Source organism: Balaenoptera physalus (genome assembly GCF_965194825.1).
Source record: "Balaenoptera physalus genome assembly, chromosome: 4".
NCBI lineage: Eukaryota > Metazoa > Chordata > Mammalia > Artiodactyla > Balaenopteridae > Balaenoptera > Balaenoptera physalus.
In genome coordinates this window covers 126,963,238-126,982,377 of record NC_138891.1, presented here as the reverse complement: position 1 = coordinate 126,982,377, position 19,140 = coordinate 126,963,238, and the positions used below count along the sequence as shown (strand labels likewise).

The 19,140-nt window shown below is 39.2% G+C and overlaps 1 pseudogene across 1 annotated transcript in view; it reads left to right on the top strand.

The window, feature by feature from the left end:
* The first annotated feature begins 5,281 nt into the window (after nt 1–5,281).
* The window catches only part of LOC309660403 (large ribosomal subunit protein uL30-like), a 73,382-nt pseudogene continuing 59,523 nt past the window's right edge, over nt 5,282–19,140 (top strand). Inside the window, exons 1-4 of the transcript in view lie at nt 5,282–5,312; nt 6,336–6,566; nt 7,654–7,804; nt 12,032–12,116. The product of the transcript in view is annotated as a large ribosomal subunit protein uL30-like (transcript). The remainder of the gene's footprint in view (nt 5,313–6,335; nt 6,567–7,653; nt 7,805–12,031; nt 12,117–19,140) is intronic.

Genomic DNA, 19,140 nt, shown 5'->3' with positions numbered 1-19,140 from the left:
CAGCATATATATGGGTCTTGTTTTTTTATCCATTCAGCGAGCCTGTGTCTTTTGGTTGGAGCATTTAATCCAGTCACGTTTAAGGTAATTATCGATATGTATGTTCCTATGACCATTTTCTTAGTTGGTTTGGGTTTGTTTTTGTAGGTCCTTTTGTTCTCTTGTTTCCCACTTAGAGAAGTTCCTTTAGCATTTGTTGTAGAGCTGGTTTGTTGGTACTGAATTCTCTTAGCTTTTGCTTGTCTGTAAAGCTTTTGATTTCTCCATCGAATCTGAATGAGATCCTTGCCAGGTAGAGTAGTCTTTTTTTTTTTTTTTTTTTTCAAAACATCCCAGGTGATTCCAATGTTCTGTCAAAGTTATTTTTTTTTTAATTAATTAATTAATTAATTTATGGCTGTGTTAGGTCTTCATTTCTGTGCGAGGGCTTTCTCTAGTTGTGGCAAGCGGGGGCCACTCTTCATCGCGGTGCGCAGGCCTCTCACTATCGCGGCCTCTCTTGTTGCGGAGCACAGGCTCCAGACGCGCAGGCTCAACAATTGCGGCTCACGGGCCCAGCGGCTCCGTGGCATGTGGGATCTTCCCAGACCAGGGCTCGAACCCGTGTCCCCTGCCTTGGCAGGCAGACTATCAACCACTGCGCCACCAGGGAAGCCCGGGTAGAGTAGTCTTGGTTGTAGGTTCTTCCCTTTCATCACTTTAAGTATATCATTCCACTGCATTCTGGCTTGTAGAGTTTCTGCTGAGAAATCAGCTGTTAACCTTATGGGCGTTCCCTTGTATGTTATTTGTCATTTTTCCCTTGCTGCTTTCAATAATTTTTCTTTGTCTTTAATTTTTGCCAATTTGATTACTATGTGTCTCAGCATGTTTCTCTTTGGGTTTATCCTATATGGGACTCTCTGCACTTCCTGGACTTGGGTGGCTATTTCCTTTCCCATGTTAGAGAAGTTTTCAACTATAATCTCTTCAAATATTTTCTCGGGTCCTTTCTCTCTCTCTTCTCCTTCTGGGACCCCTATAATGCTAATATTGTTATATGTAATGTTGTCCCAGTTGTCTCTTAGGCTGTCTTCATTTCTTTTCATTCTTTTTTCTTTATTCTGTTCCACAACAGTGAATTCCACCATTCTGTCTTCCAGGTCACTTATCCGTTTTTCTGCCTCAGTTATTCTGCATTGATTCCTTCCAGTGTATTTTTCATTTCAGTTATTGTATTGTTCATCTCTGTTTGTTTGTTCTTTAATTCTTCTAGGTCTTTTTTAAACATTTCTTGCATCTTTTCGATCTTTGCCTCCATTCTTTTTGTGAGGTCCTGGATCATCTTCACTATCATTATTCTAAATTCTTTTTCTGGCAGGTTGCCTATCTCCACTTCATTTAGTTGTTTTTCTGGGGTTTTATCTTGTTCCTTCATCTGGTACATAGCCCTCTGCATTTTCATCTTGTCTACCTTTCTGTGAATGTGGTTTTTTTATCCACAGGCTGCAGGATTGTAGTTCTTCTTGCTTCTGCTTTCTGCCCTCTGCTGGTTGAGGCTATTTAAGATGGTTGTGTAGGTTTCCTCATGGGAGGGACTGGTGGTGGGTAGAGCTGACTGTTGCTCTGGTGGGCATAGCTCAGTAAAACTTTAATCTGCTTGACTGCTGATGGGTGGGGCTGGGTTCCCTCCCTGTTGGTTGTTTGGCCTGAGGCAACCCAACACTGGAGCCTACCTGGGCTCTTTGGTGGGGCTAATGAAAGATTCTGCAAGGGCTCATGCCAAGGAGTACTTCCCAGAACATCTGCTTCCAGTGTCCTTGTCCCCACGGTGAACCACAGCCACCCCCTGCTTCTGCAGGAGACCCTCCAACACTAGCAGGTAGGTCTTGTTCAGTCTCCCCTAGGGTCACTGCTCCTTCCCCTGGGTCCCGATGTGCACACCTCTTTGTGTGCGCCCTCCAAGAGTGGAGTCTCTGTTTCCCCCAGTCTTGTCGAAGTCCTGCAATCAAATCTCACTACGCTTCTCAGTCTGATTCTCTCTGAATTCCTCCTCCTGTTGCCGGACCCCCAGGTTGGGAAGCCTGACGTGGGGCTCAAAACCTTCACTCCAGTGGGTGGACTTATGTGGCATAAGTGTTCTCCAGTCTGTGAGTCACCCACCCAGCAGTTATGGGATTTGATTTTATTGTGATTGCACCCCTCCTACCATCTCATTGTCGCTTCTCCTTTGTCTTTGGATGTGGGGTATCTGTTTTGGTGAGTTCCAGTGTCTTCCTGTTGATGATTGTCCAGCAGCTAGTTGTGATTCTGAGTTCTCACAAGAGGGAGTGAGAGCACATCCTTCTAATCCGCCATCTTGGTTCTGGTCTGCATCCCATAGGTTTTGGATCGTTGTGTTTTCATTACCAGTTGTCTCTAGGTATTTTTTGATTTCCTCTTTGATTTCTTCAGTGATCTCTTGGTTATTTAGTAACGTATTGTTTAGCCTCCATGTGTTTGTGTTTTTTACATTTTTTTCCCCTTTAATTGATTTCTAATCTCATAGCATTGTGGTCAGAAAAGGTGCTTGATATGATTTCAATTTTCTTAAATTTACTGAGGCTTGATTTGTGACCCAAGATGTGATCTATCCTGGAGAATGTCCGTGCGCACTTGAGAAGAAAGTGTAATCTGCTGTTTTTGGATGGAATGTCCTATAAATATCAATTAAATCTATCTGGTCTATTATGTCACTTAAAGCTTGTGTTTCCTTATTAATTTTCTGTTTGGATGATCTGTCCATTGGTGTAAGTGAGGTGTCAAAGTCCCCCACTATTACTGTGTTACTGTCAATTTCCTCTTTTATAGCTGTTAGCAGTTGCCTTATGTATAGACGTGCTCCTATGTTGTGTGCATATATATTTATAATTGTTATATCTTCTTCTTGGATTGATCCCTTGATCTTTATGTAGTGACCTTCCTTGTCTCTTGTAACAGTCTTTATTTTAAAGTCTATTTTATCTGATGAGTATCGCCACTCCAGCTTTCTTTTGATTTCCATTTGCATGGAACATCTTTTTCCATCCCCTCACTTTCAGTCTGAATATGTCCCTAAGTCTGAAGTGGGTCTCTTGTAGACAGCATATATATGAGTCTTGTTTTTGTATCCATTCAGCAAGCCTGTGCCTTTTGGTTGGAGCATTTAATCCATTCACGTTTAAGGTTATTATCGATATGTATGTTCCTATGACCATTTTCTTAATTGTTTTGGGTTTGTTTTTGTAGGTGCTTTTCTTTTCTTGCGGTTCCCACTTAGAGAAGTTCCTTTAGCATTTGTTGTAGAGCTGGTTTGTTGGTACTGAATTCTCTTAGCTTTTGCTTGTCTGTAAAGCTTTTGATTTCTCCATCGAATCTGAATGAGATCCTTGCCGGGTAGAGTAATCTTGGTTGCAGGTTCTTCCCTTTCATCACTTTAAGTATATCATGCCACTCCATTCTGGCTTGTAGATTTTCTGCTGAGAAATCAGCTGTTAACCTTATGGGAGTTCCCTTGTACGTTATTTGTTGTTTTTCCCTTGCTGCTTTCAATAATTTTTCTTTGTTTTAATTTTTGCCAATTTGATTACTATATGTCTCAGCGTGTTTCTCCTTGGGTTTATCCTATATGGGACTCTCTGTGCTTCCTGGACTTGGGTGGCTATTTCCTTTCCCATGTTAGAGAAGTTTTTGACTGTAATCTCTTCAAATATTTTCTCGGGTCCCCCCTCTCTCTCTTCTCCTTCTGGGACCCCTATGATGCAAGTGTTGTTGCATTTAATGTTGTCCCAGAGGTCTCTTAGGCTTTCTTCATTTCTTTTCATTCTTTTTTTTTATTCTGTTCTGCAACAGTGAATTCCACCATTCTGTCTTCCAGGTCACTTATCCATTCTTCTACCTCAGTTATTCTGCTATTCATTCCTTATAGTGTATTTTTCATTTCAGTTATTGTATTGTTCATCTCTGTTTGTTTGTTCTTTAATTCTTCTAGATCTTTGTTAAACATTTCTTGCATTTTCTCGATCTTTGCCTCCATTCTTTTTGTGAGGTCCTGAATCATCTTCACTATCATTATTCTGAATTCTTTTTCTGGAAGGTTTTCCTATCTCCACTTCATTTAGTTGTTTTTCTGGGGTTTTATCTTGTTCCTTCATCTGGTACATAGCCCTCTGCCTTTTCATCTTGTCTGTCTTTCTGTGAATGTGGTTGTTTTTCCACAGGCTGCAGGACTGTAGTTCTTCTTGCTTCTGCTGTCTGCCCTCTCTCCTTTTAGGATTTTGTTTAAGGATTTCTTCTGAAAAAAGACTCACTTTTTGAATTAAAACCTAATTTGTTTATATCTTGTTTTGAAAGACATTCAGCATCCATTTTATCTCCTTTATATGTTCAAGAAATCCTCATTGTTTCTGTCCAAGCCTTCCTGGCTTTCCTGCATTACCATATTTATTCATATTTTTATATTGTGTTACTTCAGAAGGGTTTGTAGTGGGAAGAAAAGGAAATGTGTACGTTTAGTCAACCATCTTCTATTTGAAGGCAGAACTTTCAAAGTTTTAAATGATATAATTCAATGGCTTTTTCTCTTTTCATAAAAGCGTTATAGCCTATAAACCAGAAAGCTTTCAGAAAAAGCAGTCTAAAAATATATTTATGCACACACAGTTAGAGAAGTTTCTAGTTATCTTCTCTTTAAAAATATTTGATCCTGAAGGCATAATCTAAAACTTCTTATCAATTACATTCTATTTTTGACTTATTTTCTTCTCACAAGATATATATTGTTATCTGTCCCTTCCTCTTTTGGTTGGGTATTTAGCTCCTTCATACTGTATGATTCAAGGCATTCCTGTCTTTCTTTTTGTTTTACTGTATGTTAAATTCTTTTCTTACATACCTCTTCTGCCAAAGACCACTGATATTTTAGATGAACCAGAATCCACTGAAAATTACAAGAAATATTCTGTGTACTATGTTATTTAAACTGAAAGGAAAATATAGTGTTTTGCTGAGTACTCTCAGATTTGTATATATCCTTGAATTAGTCCAATAAGAGATTTTTTTGAATGCATGCTATGTACCAGACATATTTTAGGCTCTAAAAGTGACCAAGTGACCAGTGACCAAGCCAGAAAAATCCCTGACCTCATGATTTTACATTCCAGTGGGAGACAGCCAATAAGATAAATAGGTAAAAGATATGTGTATTATGGCTCTCTAGAGAAACAGAGCCAATAGAAGGTATACATATAAAGAGATTTATTATAAAAAATTGGCTGATGCGATTATGGAAATTGGTAAGACTCAAGATCTGCAAGGTGAGTTGGCAAGCTGGAGACCCAGGAGAGCTGATGGTTTAGCTCTAGTCTGGGTCCTAAGGCCTGAGAACCAGGAGAGCCAAAGACATAGTCCCATTCCAAAAGCTGGCAGGTTTGAGACCCAGGAAAAGCCTGTGTTTCAGTTTGAGCTTGAAGGCAAGAGAAAGCCAATGTCCCTACTCAAAGACAGTCAAGCAGAAGGAGTTCCCTCTTATTCAGGAGGATCAGTCTTTTGTTCTATTCTGGCCTTTGATTAATTGGACAAGCCCCATGTATATTAGGGAGGACAACCTGCTTTACTCAGTCTATCTCTTAAAATGGAAATCTTGAAAATAAAAACAAATTAGAGATGAAACTGACCCTGAGGCTTAGAACATATTCTACTCATGCAGTTGTAATGTATACACAAGGAGCCGACTATAGCATCGTGGAGATTCATAATGAAAGACTACAATGCAAATTTAACTGTAGAAGTGGCTCTGGAATTGTGTTTGAAGCATTCAAGTCAATGATGGGCTGTGACATGCAGTGTCACTTGAAGTGAATGGAAACTATGCCAGATTGGTTCTAGACCAAGTCCACACTGCATCAGGCACAGCCCCAGGGGCTCTGAAAACCTGGATAATAAATAATTATCAAAACCTGGATAATCATGTGTTTTAGGGGGTCATATCTACCAGCAAGGCACAGGGCGTGGAAGAAGTTAGTAATGGTTTCAGGGGTTGTATGGATTCCATTTATTTGAATGGGCAGGATATCCCTTTAAATAGCAAACCAAGAAGCTATGTGCACATTGAATAATCAGTAGATATATCTCTTGGGTGCTTATGAACAGCTATAGGGGACTGCTCAAGTAACCCCTTCCAGGATGGAGGCATTTACAATTCATCACCTACTGGAGGTTATTACTGCAAATGCAATGCCTTAAACATAGGTGAGGTGAACATCAATCCGTGTTCCTCCAATCCATGCCTATATGGTGGTACATGCATTGTGGACAATGGACTTTGTTTGCCAATGTAGACAATTATGTACTGGTCAGAGATGCCAGCTTAGTCCATGCTGCAAAGATGAACCCTGTAAAAATGGTGGAACGTGTTTTGACAGTTTGGATGGTACTGTTTGTCAGTGTGATTCAGGTTTTAGGGGAGAAATGTGTCAGAGTGACATCGATGAATGTGCTAGAAACTTCTGCCATGACAGGGCCCTTTGTGAGAATACACATGGCTCCTATCACTGTAACTGCATCCATGAGTACAGAGGAAAATACTGTGAGAATGCCACCTCCTATCAACATGTGTTGACTTCATGGCATGTTAAATTGGCTGAAAGAATAGGAATATTTTTTATAACAAGGATATTTTTACTGGTGGTGGTGTTCGTCCTTTGCCATAAGATGTTTAGCTGAAAGAAGAAACACCAGGCTGAACCTGAAGGCAGACACTTGGGACCAACCACAGCTTTCTTGCCAAGACCATAGTTTGATTCAAAGCTAAATAAGAACATTTACTCAGACATACCACCCCAGGTGTCTATCCATCCTATTTCCTACACTCCAAGTATTCCAAGTGGCTCTTGGAACAATCTTTACTGAAATTCCTTTGAAGGATCTGTTATACCAGAGCATCCTGAATTCAATACCTTTAACCCTGAGTCTGTGCACAGACATGGAAAAGCAGTAGATGTCTGTACATAGACCCAAACTTGCCTCCTTCTCCTCCTTTGAACTCTCCTCCTGACAGTGACTCAATAGAGAATCCTAACAGAGACATCCACCATGGTACTAAAGTAGTGGATCTAGATCCTTGCCTCTCCAAGAAACCTCTAGAGGAAAGGCTTTCTCACTCCTACAGTGCCTGGGAAAGCCTGTCTGAAGGGCAATCCCATAGCTCCTTTCCGTCTGAATCATGTGATGACACTGGGTATCACTGGGATACATCAGATTGGATGCCAAGTGTTCCTATGCCACATATATAAGAATTCCCCAATTATTGATGAGCAGACACTCCTGTACTCAGCATATCCAAATGCCATTGATACAGACTATTACCCTGGAGGTTATGACTTTGAAAGTGATTTTTCTGCCATCACTAGAAGACTTTCATGTGCCTGATGAACCATCAACATGACCTCCAGAATTCAGTGATCAGTTTGAATCCATAAACCCTCCTAGAGACATGCTTGCTGCAGGTAGTTTGGGTTCTTCATTGAGAAACCGGCCAAAGTTCAACTTGAATCACTTATCTGCCCAGTTTCTATCGTGTCAGTACATCTGAACCTCAAAAAGTAGGCACTGGTGAGAACAGTACTGGTAGAGAACCCTATGCCTCTTACTCTTCAGGGTATCAAAGAAACTTTGAAGCCCCCACTGTAGAAAACATGCCTATGTCTGTGTACATGCCCACACCTTCCTCTCCAGATATGTCGGCATGTTCGGAGTCTGAGGTCTTGATGAGTGTCCATGAGAGTGCAATGGCGGCCACTTTGAAGAGGTGACAGTTCCTCCGCTAGATTCATAACAACATATGGAAGTCTGATGCTCAAACTCCCTGCAAAGTGCCTGGATTTTAATGAACCCAGAGATTATATAAGTAATTTTCTGCATTGTTCTTTGCAGCTGTGCTTAAGTGCTTTCTCTTGGTGAGCTAAAATGGGCATGGCTGTACTGAATTCCACAGTTCTTGATGTGTGAATCATTTCTAGTGTCCTAGCCTACTGTCACTGGATGAGATTTACATTGATGGTGCCATTTATGAACATCTTTTTTGTATTTACATTTGTGTTAAAATCATGAAATGAAAATCAGTCTTGACATCTTGTTAACATGATTCATGTATTTATATAGATTCGATCATTTTAATTTTCCTGTTTTTTTTAGATAAATTTTATATACAGATTTGATTTTTTATCATATTAACTAGATTTTCAAGATGTTTTGTGCATTTGTCTTTGGCCAAATTTTGATGGTGTTAGTGTCATTGCCTAGCACCCTGATTTTTTAATATAATTGGGGTTTCACTACTTGCCATTTTCCACTGAAGTATGGCATCTCACTGATACATTTCAATCTAATCATTCATTTCTAGCAGTATGTAAGATGAGGAAAGATCTGATACATGGACATGTCTTAAATGGGTTGCTGTAATTTAGAATTATAAGCATTTTTCATTATTGGAAAGTGTAGGGGGGACCTTCTGAATACCTGTTTAGAACCAAAACCACCATGACACAGTTTTATTTTTTTTTAATAGTGTCTGTATACTTGTGATGCAGTGATCTTATAAAGGTTTTTTACTGAAAACTACCATTAGCCAGTCTTCTTACTGACAATAAATTATTGATAAAATTAAAACAAGTATTAACCTCATTCAGAAACACCCTCACAGGCACGCTCAGAATAATGTTTGACCAAATGTATGGGCACCTCATGACCTGGTCAAGGGGACACATAAAATTAACCATCATACAATGGTATATTAGGTGTAGTGTGTGTGTCATGTTGAGGAATAGCCAGGAGGCTGGTGTGTCTGGAATGGAGGGAACATGAGGAACAGAAGTAGGAGATGAGGCCAGAGAGGTAACTGGGGGCCAGATATACTCAAGCTTGGTAGACCATTGGGCTGTTACTGGAAGTGCGAGCCAATAGAGGGATTTGAACGAAGAAGTGACTTGATCTGATTTAAGGTGTTTTGTTTTGTTTTGTTTTATTTTTAAAATTTTTATTGGAGTATAGTTGATTTACAGTGTTGTGTTAGTTTCAGGTGTACAGCAAAGTGAACCAGTTATATATATATATATATATACACACACACACACATATCTCCACTCTTTTTTACATTCTTTTCCCATATAGGTCATTACAGAGTATTGAGTCGATTTCCCTGTGCTATAGAGTAGGTCCTTATTAATTATCTATTTTATATATAGTAGTGTGTATATGTCAATCCCAATCTCCCAATTTATCCCTCCCCCCCCCCCCACCCACTTCCCCCCCTGGTAACCATAAGTTTGTTTTCTACATCTGTGACTTAAGTTTTGAGTCTCGTTGGCTGCAGTTTTGAGGACTGACTGAAGGACACAGTGGTGAAAGCAAGGAGTTCACTTAGGATGCCTGTAGTGGATTGAATGGTTCTCCCCCCAAATATGTCCACATCCTAATCCCCAGAACTATGAAGTGTACCTTATTCAGAAAAAGGGTCTTTGTAGATACAATTAAGTATCCTGAGATGAGGGGATCATCCTGAATTGTAAGAGAAAGACAGAAGAAGGTTTGGGACGGATAGAAGAGGAGGAGGCAATGTAACCATGGAAGCAGATATTGGAGTGGTGAGGTCACAAATGTAGGAGCCCTGACAGCCTCCAGAAGAGGCTGGAAAAGGCAAGGAAAGATTCTCCTCTAGAACCTCCAGAGGGAGCATAGCCCTGCCCAGACCTTCACTTCGGACTTCTGGCCTTCAAGACTCTGAGGGAATAAATTTCTGTTGTTTCAAGCCACTGAGTTTATGGTAGTTTGTTACGGCAGCTTCAGAAAAAAATAATACTAGGCCCTTGTGGTAATCCTGGTGTAAGAAGTCTGTAGCTCAGCTCTTTCCCATGAACTCTGCATTCTGGCTGCCTGACGGTTGGCACTTGGATTACCCAAAGGCCCCTCAATCTTGACTTCCAATTGTCTTCCCTTCCTCCTTCAGACTCTGCTCCACTTCCTAAATTCCCTACTTCAGTTGACTGTACCTCGTTCTTCTTGGCATTTATTTCACTCTAGGTAGTTTTACAAACTACTTATTCCCAAGCAGAGTTAAGCACATTCTTTCCTTTTCTTTCCCCCATAGGACCTTGCCTACAGATCTATAATAACATTGATTATGTTCTATTGTGTGTTTATCTCTTTCACTGCACACTGTGAAGGGCAGGGGCTATGTTTTATTTATTTATCTCGTGGTCTAAGCACCCGGTACATTGCCCGTTTAGAGCATATGCTTAATATGACTTGATGATTTACAAAATGAGTAATCTATCTTCCGAGTCAGTCAAGCCAGAAGTCTTGGAGCTGCTCATGGTTCGTAATGCCTCATTAACTCCTATATTGAATTGGCCATTGACTCCTCTTCACTTTACTTTCCAAGTGTCATTTATATCTGCTTCCCGCTCTCTATCCTTGCTGTCATCAGTTTGGTTTTCATAATTGTTCACTCGAACCATTTCAAAGCACTTGCTTCCTCCAGTTCTATTCTTCTATGGTCTATTTACCACATGGCCATGAGGATGAGGTTTTAAACATGTACATTTGGTCATATCCTTTCCTGTTAAGATGACTTGTCTGACACACAAGTTTTTTCATGATCTGGCTATTTTCCTGTATGTCTTCATAATACATCTATGCTGAACTACTTGTTGTTCATTCATATAAATCTATAAATCCATATCTTGATCATGGGGCATTGGTGACAGGCCCTCAGGGCAGAAGGATTTGTAAGACATGATTCCTGCCCTCATTGAATTCTTAGTGGAATATTGGAGACAGTTATTTAAAATGTTATAAATGTGACAATAAAAATGATTATAAAGATGATATAAACCCTTGAAAAAAAATGTAACCCAGACTGGGGGATGAAATTGTCAGATCCACACTAGTAGAGAGGATAGGGGATAACATATGAGCTATCTGAAAGGATAAGTAGGAATTGCTCAGGTAAGGAAGAAAAGGTGACTTTTAAATTTTCAGTTAGAGGGAACTATATATGCAAAGGGAGAAAGTGCTTTGTTAGGGAAAATAGTTGCATGAGCCTGTGCGTATGAGTTGGGGTAGTGATGAGACTGCAGTTAATGGAAGGGGCTAGATCAGAAACTACCTTGTATACCAGGTTAGGTATTTGAATACTCTGTTCAAGGCAGTGAAGAGTTATCAAAAGATGGAAGTATATAAGTGGCATGATCATATTTGTGTTTTAGGGAAATAATTCTGTGAGGAATCTAATGAATGGATTGGAGTGGAGCAAGAATGGTGACGATGGAAGACCTTGGCAATGATCCAGTTTGGTAAATTATGAGAACTTGAATTTAGCCAGTTGTGGGGAATCAGAGAAGAAGCTATAAATCTGAAAAGTAGAAATAGTAGTAATAGATGCCTGACCATATGGGTCAGGGAGAAGGAGTCAGGGATGATTCTTAGGTTTTTGGTTTCAAAGAAGAGAAAAATACAGGGAATATAGGAAAAGAGTATTGGGAGGAAGATGGACACATTGAGCTAAGATGCTTATTGGATATCCAAGTGGAGACACGAAGGCACAATTACGTGTAATGCTCTGGAGCCCAGAGCATTAATTTTGGTTTCAGATATATATATTTTGGATATATATATATATATATATATATATATATATATATATATATATAAAATCTGGTTTCAGATATATATACTGGTATATAGACATTATTTGATGCCATGGAGATTATACCATATCAGACAGGAAAAGTATAGTGTAAGAAGAGAATAGATGAGAAAAAAAGTCTTGTTTAAACTCAGAAAGTCTGAGAACCTCAATACTTAAGAGATGATTGAAGGAAGAGGGAAAAGTAGAAGGACAAAGAAGGAGGAAAACCACAGAAGAGTCTTAAAAGCCAACTTAGGAGAGAGTTTAGTGACACAGGAGATGCTCTACAGATTTAGGTGTGGCAGGGAAGTCAAGTAACATAAAAATTTCTTTGATTTTCGGCAACAGGAAGGTCTTTGATGATGGTGACAGTGGTGTCAGGCGAGAGCTGAGGATAGAAACTGGCTTACAGCAGTGGTTTAAGAGCAGACGGGTGTTTATAAATTGGACATGAGAGTGTAGACAACTTTTTCAAGTAGGAAGTAGTTTGGCATTGAAGAGAATGATGTAGGGTAGTAGCTACAAGAAACAAGGGGTCAAAAACACGACTTTTCAAACAGAAAAGGTGGTGAGGATATTTATATGCTGAAGGAAAAGAGCTAGAAAGAGAGGGAGAGCTAGATATATGGTCAAGAGGGGATAATTAATTTAGCAATATCCCTAAAGATATGGAGGAAGAATTAGATACAGACCTCAGGAAAATATATTTAGCCGTTTACCTTTTAGAATTTAGAATTTTTCAGGGAAAATTGTACCTAAAGAATAGCAAGATAATGGCTTAAAAGACCTAGATATGAGCACTAAAACTAGTTGAAATAAAGATACATTTAACTTACCTTGTCAAAATCAAAGAAAAAAGTCAACATTTTCTCCTGAATGCAAAATGGTAAACTAATAGCAAATATCTAAGTATAAAACATCAGATAATATTAATAACAACTGAGAAGTAGTGATGGTAGGGAAGAGGATCAAACATGTTCTAAGTTAAATAATAAAGCTTAAAAGGTCTTAACTGACTCCCACTCAATCTCAACGTCTTGGCTGGCATGTCATTTCCTCCATAAAATGTTCTCTGAACATCTTAGTCAAGGTGGGGGGTCTCTCCTACATTCTTCCATAGCATCTTTTGCTTTCCTATAGTTGCCCTTGTAATGCTGAGTTGTAACTGCCTGTTCACTTGCTTATATTTCAAATAGATTTTAAGCTATGTATGGACAAAGACTAGGTTTATCTTTTTTTGTCATTTGATTTTCAAATCTCGTTATAGTAGTTGGCATAGCATAAGGGCTCAGTATGTACTTGCTGACTAAATGTATGAGTTTCATTTTTGATTCTGAAATTTGGATTTATAGATTAAAAATGATTTAAAAACATAAATGTAACTATAAATAGATTTTTTAAAAAAAGGACATATTTTTCCTATATACTAAAGACTAGCATAGATAGCTGAATCATATTGTACATTATAAACAAGAAATGATTAAAAACAGCTATAAAGGATAGATTTAATATGAAATATATAAATTATGACAATATTTATAAATGAGTTAAACTTCTCTATTAAATGAACAATACTTTCATGTAGGGTTTTAAAAATTCAACAAAATAATGTTGAAAAAAGATACCATTTAAGCAAAATCACCAAAAAAGTTAAAAGTTAAAGAATGAGCAAAGATCAATACAAACAAAAAGAAAGCTGGCATCCAAAGCAAAACCATTAGCAATTTATATTGATAAAGGGTAAATTCACATTTTGCCATTATTTTTTCATTGCTCTGTACCCCTTTTATGTGTGTGTGCATTTCATTAGTGAGTTATTGCTGTTGTGTTTTAAGGCATATTCCAGAGATCATATTCTTTCACTAATAACCACTTAAATAATGTAGATAATATCAATTTTTATATCCCACACACAAAGAATATGTTCATTGGACATTAAAACATGATCACGTATTAGAACACATAAACTCAACATGTTATAAAAAAACAAAGTTTACAGGACCCAACCCCTGAACACAAGGTAGGACAAACAGAAATTAACACTATAAGTTTGATTTAAAGACCCAATAACTTGGAAATTTAAAAAAATTATCCTGAGTAACTTCAAGGTCTAGAGGAAAACAAAATTGCAATTACAGGACATTTAGAATAGAGTGAAAACCAGAGTAGTAAGAATGTACTCAAGATTTTCAATGTGTTATTTATTTTATTAAATAAGAAAAAATAAAGCTTAAACAGGCTGTGTTAATACAAGGAGTTAAAAGAGGGTTATACAAGGAATCTAAGAACATCAGTAGAACAGAACCAAAAAGATTAAAGCAGAAAATTATGAATTTAAAACCAAATTCTAGTATATACATTCCAAACACAGTTCATTGAAAGGATCAATTACTAGACAAACCTCAAGCAAAACAACAAAAACAATAACAGCAACAGGATAGAGAGCAAAAGAAAGAGAGAGAGAGAGAGGGATTTTAAATGAAAGTGGTCATAACCACTAATTCCTGAAGTTTTGTTATTATAGAGGTCATAATTCTTCCCCAAATTACATATAAATATAATGCATTTCAATTAAAGTTGTAAATTTTTTTCAGGGACAGATTTGACAAAATAATTCTAAAGTCATCTATAAAAATAACGTTTCCTGAAGTTAAAAAAAAAGTAAAATAAAGTGTTTGGTTAAACATGCTGATATGTAAAAATTGTTTTAAAAAGTAAGGAAATAGGGGCTTCCCTGGTGGTGCAGTGGTTAAGAATACACCTGCCAATGCAGGGGACACGGGTTCGAGCCCTGGTCCGGGAGGATCCCACATGCCGCGGAGCAGCTGAGCCCGTGCGCCACAACTACTGAGCCTGTACTCTAGAGCTTGCGAGCCACAACTACTGAAGCCTGTGCGCCTAGAGCATGTGCTCCACAACAAGAGAAGCCACTGCAATGAGAAACCTGCGCACTGCAACGAAGAGTAGCCCCCTCTCGCCACAACTAGAGAAGCCCGCACACAGCAACGAAGACCCAACGCAGCCAAAAAAAAAAAAAAAAAAAGTAAGGAAATAATATACACAAAACTGAGGATATTGGTTACCTCCAGATGTGTGTGTGCAAAGGAGAGGCAGGGGAATAGGATGGGGAGTACATAGGTAGATGTAAGTTAATGTTAATGTTCCTGTTCTTGGGCTGGGTGATAGATTAATGGGTATCCATTTTATTATTAAATAATAAATGAATAAATGCTAAATAAATAAAGTAATATAGGTCTATTCCAACAACTATGATTGACCAAGAATTATGATTAATTCAATTTCATGCACCTAAAGCTCATTGTGAAAATTTAATGAGAGAGAAAAACTAAAGAAAAATTTAAATAGAAGAGTAATATGTGTGTGTGTGGGGTAGGAGAGAAGGCACTAAGGAATAGGATTTAAGCTTCTTGGCATTAAAATATATTTTAAAGCTCTGTTAATAAAAATAGCATATTTCTGGTCCAAGAATACATGGTCAATCTAAAGAAACAGAGTAGGAAGTCCAGAAATAGAAGTGTTTGTGTGTATTAATGATGATGAATGATTTATTGAAGAGAATTTAGCATAGTGAACCTGGACTATCTACTTCTCAATAGATTTCTACTATCTTCCTTAATTTGATATTTCAAAGCAATATAAGATAGAATAAATCATTTAAAAATTATTTTGAGACAGTTGCTAAAAACTTAGAAAAAGATTAAGTTCCATCTCTTGCTTCCATAATAACTAAAATAAATTCTAGTTGGATTAACTGTTTAAATAGAAAAGGAAAGCATAGAGATTTTGTGAAAAAATATGAGCAAATATTTATATAATCAAGAATAATCTTACAAAGAAAGGCTTTGTAAGGATAATGTCAAAGGAGTAAATAAAAAGCTGTAAGAAGGAAATAAATCAAAAGCTTTTGATTTTTGCCTCTTCTGTTAAACAATATCTTGGAGTGTGCCCTTCCTCCTCTAGGACTCTGGATAGTTGCCTTCAGGAAATCTTGGCCAGACTCATTTCTATGCCCTTTTCAGAGAGATTTGCCTTTTGTTTGGGGGTATATGAATAGTTTTTGATTTATCCTTGAAGTCAATCAAAAATGATATGAGTGAGTTATGAGTGAGTCATAGTCTGCAACAGGTGTACCTGAAACACATATACTCTTTTACTTGACATAGTCAAGTTCTTTCTTCACTTTCGAAAGATTTTTCTATATTATATCTTTGAATATTTATTTATTTATTTATTTATGGCTGCATTGGGTCTTCGTTGCTGTGCGTGGGCTCTCTCCAGCTGCGGTGAGGGGGGCCATCCCTCGCTGTGGTTCACGGGCCTCTCATCGTGGGCCCCCCACCCACTGCAGAGCATGGGCTCCAGGCACGCGGGCCTCAGCAATTGTGGCACGTGGGCTCAGTAGTTGTGGCTTGCAAGCTCTAGAGTGCAGGCTCAACAATTGTGGTGCACGGGCCCAGCTGCTCCGCGGCATGTGGGATCCTCCCAGACCAGGGCCGGAACCTGTGTCCCCTGCATTGGCAGGCAGACTGTCAACCACTGCGCCACCAGGGAAGCCCTCTTTGAGTATTTTTAATAAAAATATTTTGTTGAATTTAGGAGGACTGGTGAATATTACCCATTGCTTTCCCTCTCAAGTTTGAAAGCAAGCAAGAAAGAAGACCCAGGAGACAGATGAATAGAGTTTAAGATGTTATCCTTATTATAATAAAGCTGGAAAGTATGCGCTAAGAGCTGAGGCCAAGTGGGTTTATGATATTCCTCCCGAGTTAGACAGATTTGCTCACCGTGTTTCATGCCCCTCAGTCAGCCCTCTAACTTGCCCTGAGATGCAGAGCTGGCTGTACCTCTCCACAAACAGGAAGGTCGGAAGCAAGGGCCAAAAGGCACAGATCCACCCGTTTCCAGCCCTTTATTCCAAATTCACCCATCAGGTAAATCAATCTGTCCTTGGGGAAAACAGAATGAGAGAACAGACTCAAGATGAAATGGTTGTTTCATATTTTTTCCTCTTAGGGAACTGAGTAGAGCTTCCTTCCTCTCAGTAGAAAGATAAGCAGGAGATTCTTTGCTTGAGCAAACTTTAGTCAGGTTCCTGAATCTCCTCCTAGGCCCATCTGCGCCCTTCCTTGTAAAATCTAGTTTTAGGAAGAACTTTGCTAAAGTCAGTTTGACAAGAACCCTGCACACCTGATGTCTGATCACCTTCGATCTCTGATCAGGTTCCTCACCCTCACCCTCCCCATCCCGCAGGTGATGTTTTCTCATCCTGGCCTGTCTTCAGCAAAGGATCTTGTCAGGTCAGTTTAGCCAGAATCCCCGTTACCCCTGCTGTTTCCTCTTAGTAATTTTCTGTCCACTGACCCTCACCCTGTCCCTTGGCTATAATTTCCCACCTGCCTGTGCTGTATTCAGAGTTGAGCCTAATCTCTTTCTCCTGCTGTAAAATTCCATTGCAGTGGTCCCTATACCTCTTACGATGGTCCCAAATAAAGTCTGCATGACCATCTTTAACAAGTGTCCCTGAATATTTTTTTCCATTAAAAGGGTTGTCCCAACATTATTTGGAGGGTTTTCTGCTCCAGACATCAATTATGACAGGTTATCTTTACCTAGATTCCATCATTTTCAGTTTTTCTCAGATTGCTTTAATCTCTCTTTTATCTGTCTTCCTTGTGACTAGCTCTGTCTTTCCTCCATGACAATTATTCAGTCTGTAGCCATGTGTATTATGTTTCCTGTTTTAAAAAATTCATCCATTAGGTCTTTGATAATACTGTTTAGGTCCTCAAATTGTTTCATTAAACCTGCAATGTTCTCATGTCATTCTTTTAAAAAAAAAAAGTTTGAGCATTTTTGTTAATGTTCTAAATAGTTTGAAGCACTTGGGAATTTTTTCCCCTTACGTTGTGTATATTTTCTTCTTTCTCTCTCTCAGCCCTTTCTGTCCTCCCTCCCTCCCTCCCTTCCTTGCTGTCTTTCTTCCTTTCTCCATGTAGCTTGCATGTGTGCCACGCCATTCCTTTTCTAGCTTACTCATGCTTGCGTGGCTCTGCCCAGAAATTTCATTTAGTCTGAGAGTGTGGGCAGATTCATACCTCCCTTTCCACCATACCTTTGACACATTTCCTTACTCCACTGATCCACAGTTTGAGTGCTGAATTTTTGGTGGTCCATCTGCTTTTTGTAACACCGTAGCACAGTGGTGACCAAGAGGAAGAGCTCAGCTTCCAAAGAAGGGGGTGTGCCATCATTATTGGCAGACGTGAGCTCTGTTGTCTCTTCCAAGATTGTGTAAACCGGTGGAGCCACTCTAGGACCCACTCGACCTAACTGGGGGTTGTATTCCATCCCTGGGGGAGAATATCTTTGCATTTCAGGTGTGATCTCCGCCCTCCCCCCCCCCCCCCCCCGCCACCTCCAGTTTGGTATGTGTAACTCTGGATCTTGTCTCCTGACAATTTTTTTTTTTTTTTTTACTAATTTCTACAAATCCTTTATAGTATTCTAGAGTCAGAAGAGGGGAAAGATGAGACCTCTAACCCTCTGCATTTAGCTCCTTTGAGATGTGGGGTGTGGTTGGCATAAGGTCCCTTCCCTCCCCTAAAGATGTCTATGCCCTAATCCCTGGAACCTGTGAATAGCTTATACACAGGTTCCTGTTACACAGCAAATGGGACTTTGCAGATGTAATTAAAGTTACTGACGGTAAAATAGGGAGATTATTTTGGATTATCCAAGAGGACCGAAGCTAATCACATAAACCCTTAAAAGCAGAGAACTTTCTCCAGCTGGAGGCAGAAGGGATGATGTAGAAAGAGAATTCAGAGAGATTCAAAGCATGAGGAGGACCTAACAGGAAGTTGCTGGTTTGCAGTTGTGGGAACAACATGATGAGGAATTCAGGCTGAGAGAGGCTCGTGGCTGACAGCCAGCAAGGAAACAGAGACCTCAGCCCTGCAGCCCAAATAACTGAATTCTGTCAACAGCCTGGACGCGCTTGGAAACCGACGCTCCCTCAGAGCTCCAGATAAGAGTCCAGCTTGCCAACAACTTGATCTCAGCCTGCGAAACCCGGGCCAGAGGAACCAGCTGAGCTCACCAGACTCCTGACCTACAGAACGGTGGGATCATAAATTAGTGTTGTGTTAAGTGGCTAAATTTGTGGTAATTTGTTATGGAAGCTATAGAAAATGAACACGTGGATATATTAGTTAGAAATGTCACAATTTTGATGACTAGACTGGTCTGTGAGCAGGATGGGAGGGGGTAGGGGTGGGGTTCACTCTGCTCTGCTACCTGATTCTGCTTCAGGTTCTTCTTGGGTACCTTTCTTGGAAAGAATACATATTTAGACTCTGCTTTATGGGGGGAGTATATTGGTGAACTTATTTTGTTAATTTTGAGATATATGTGCTTTAAATCATGGTGTATTGGAA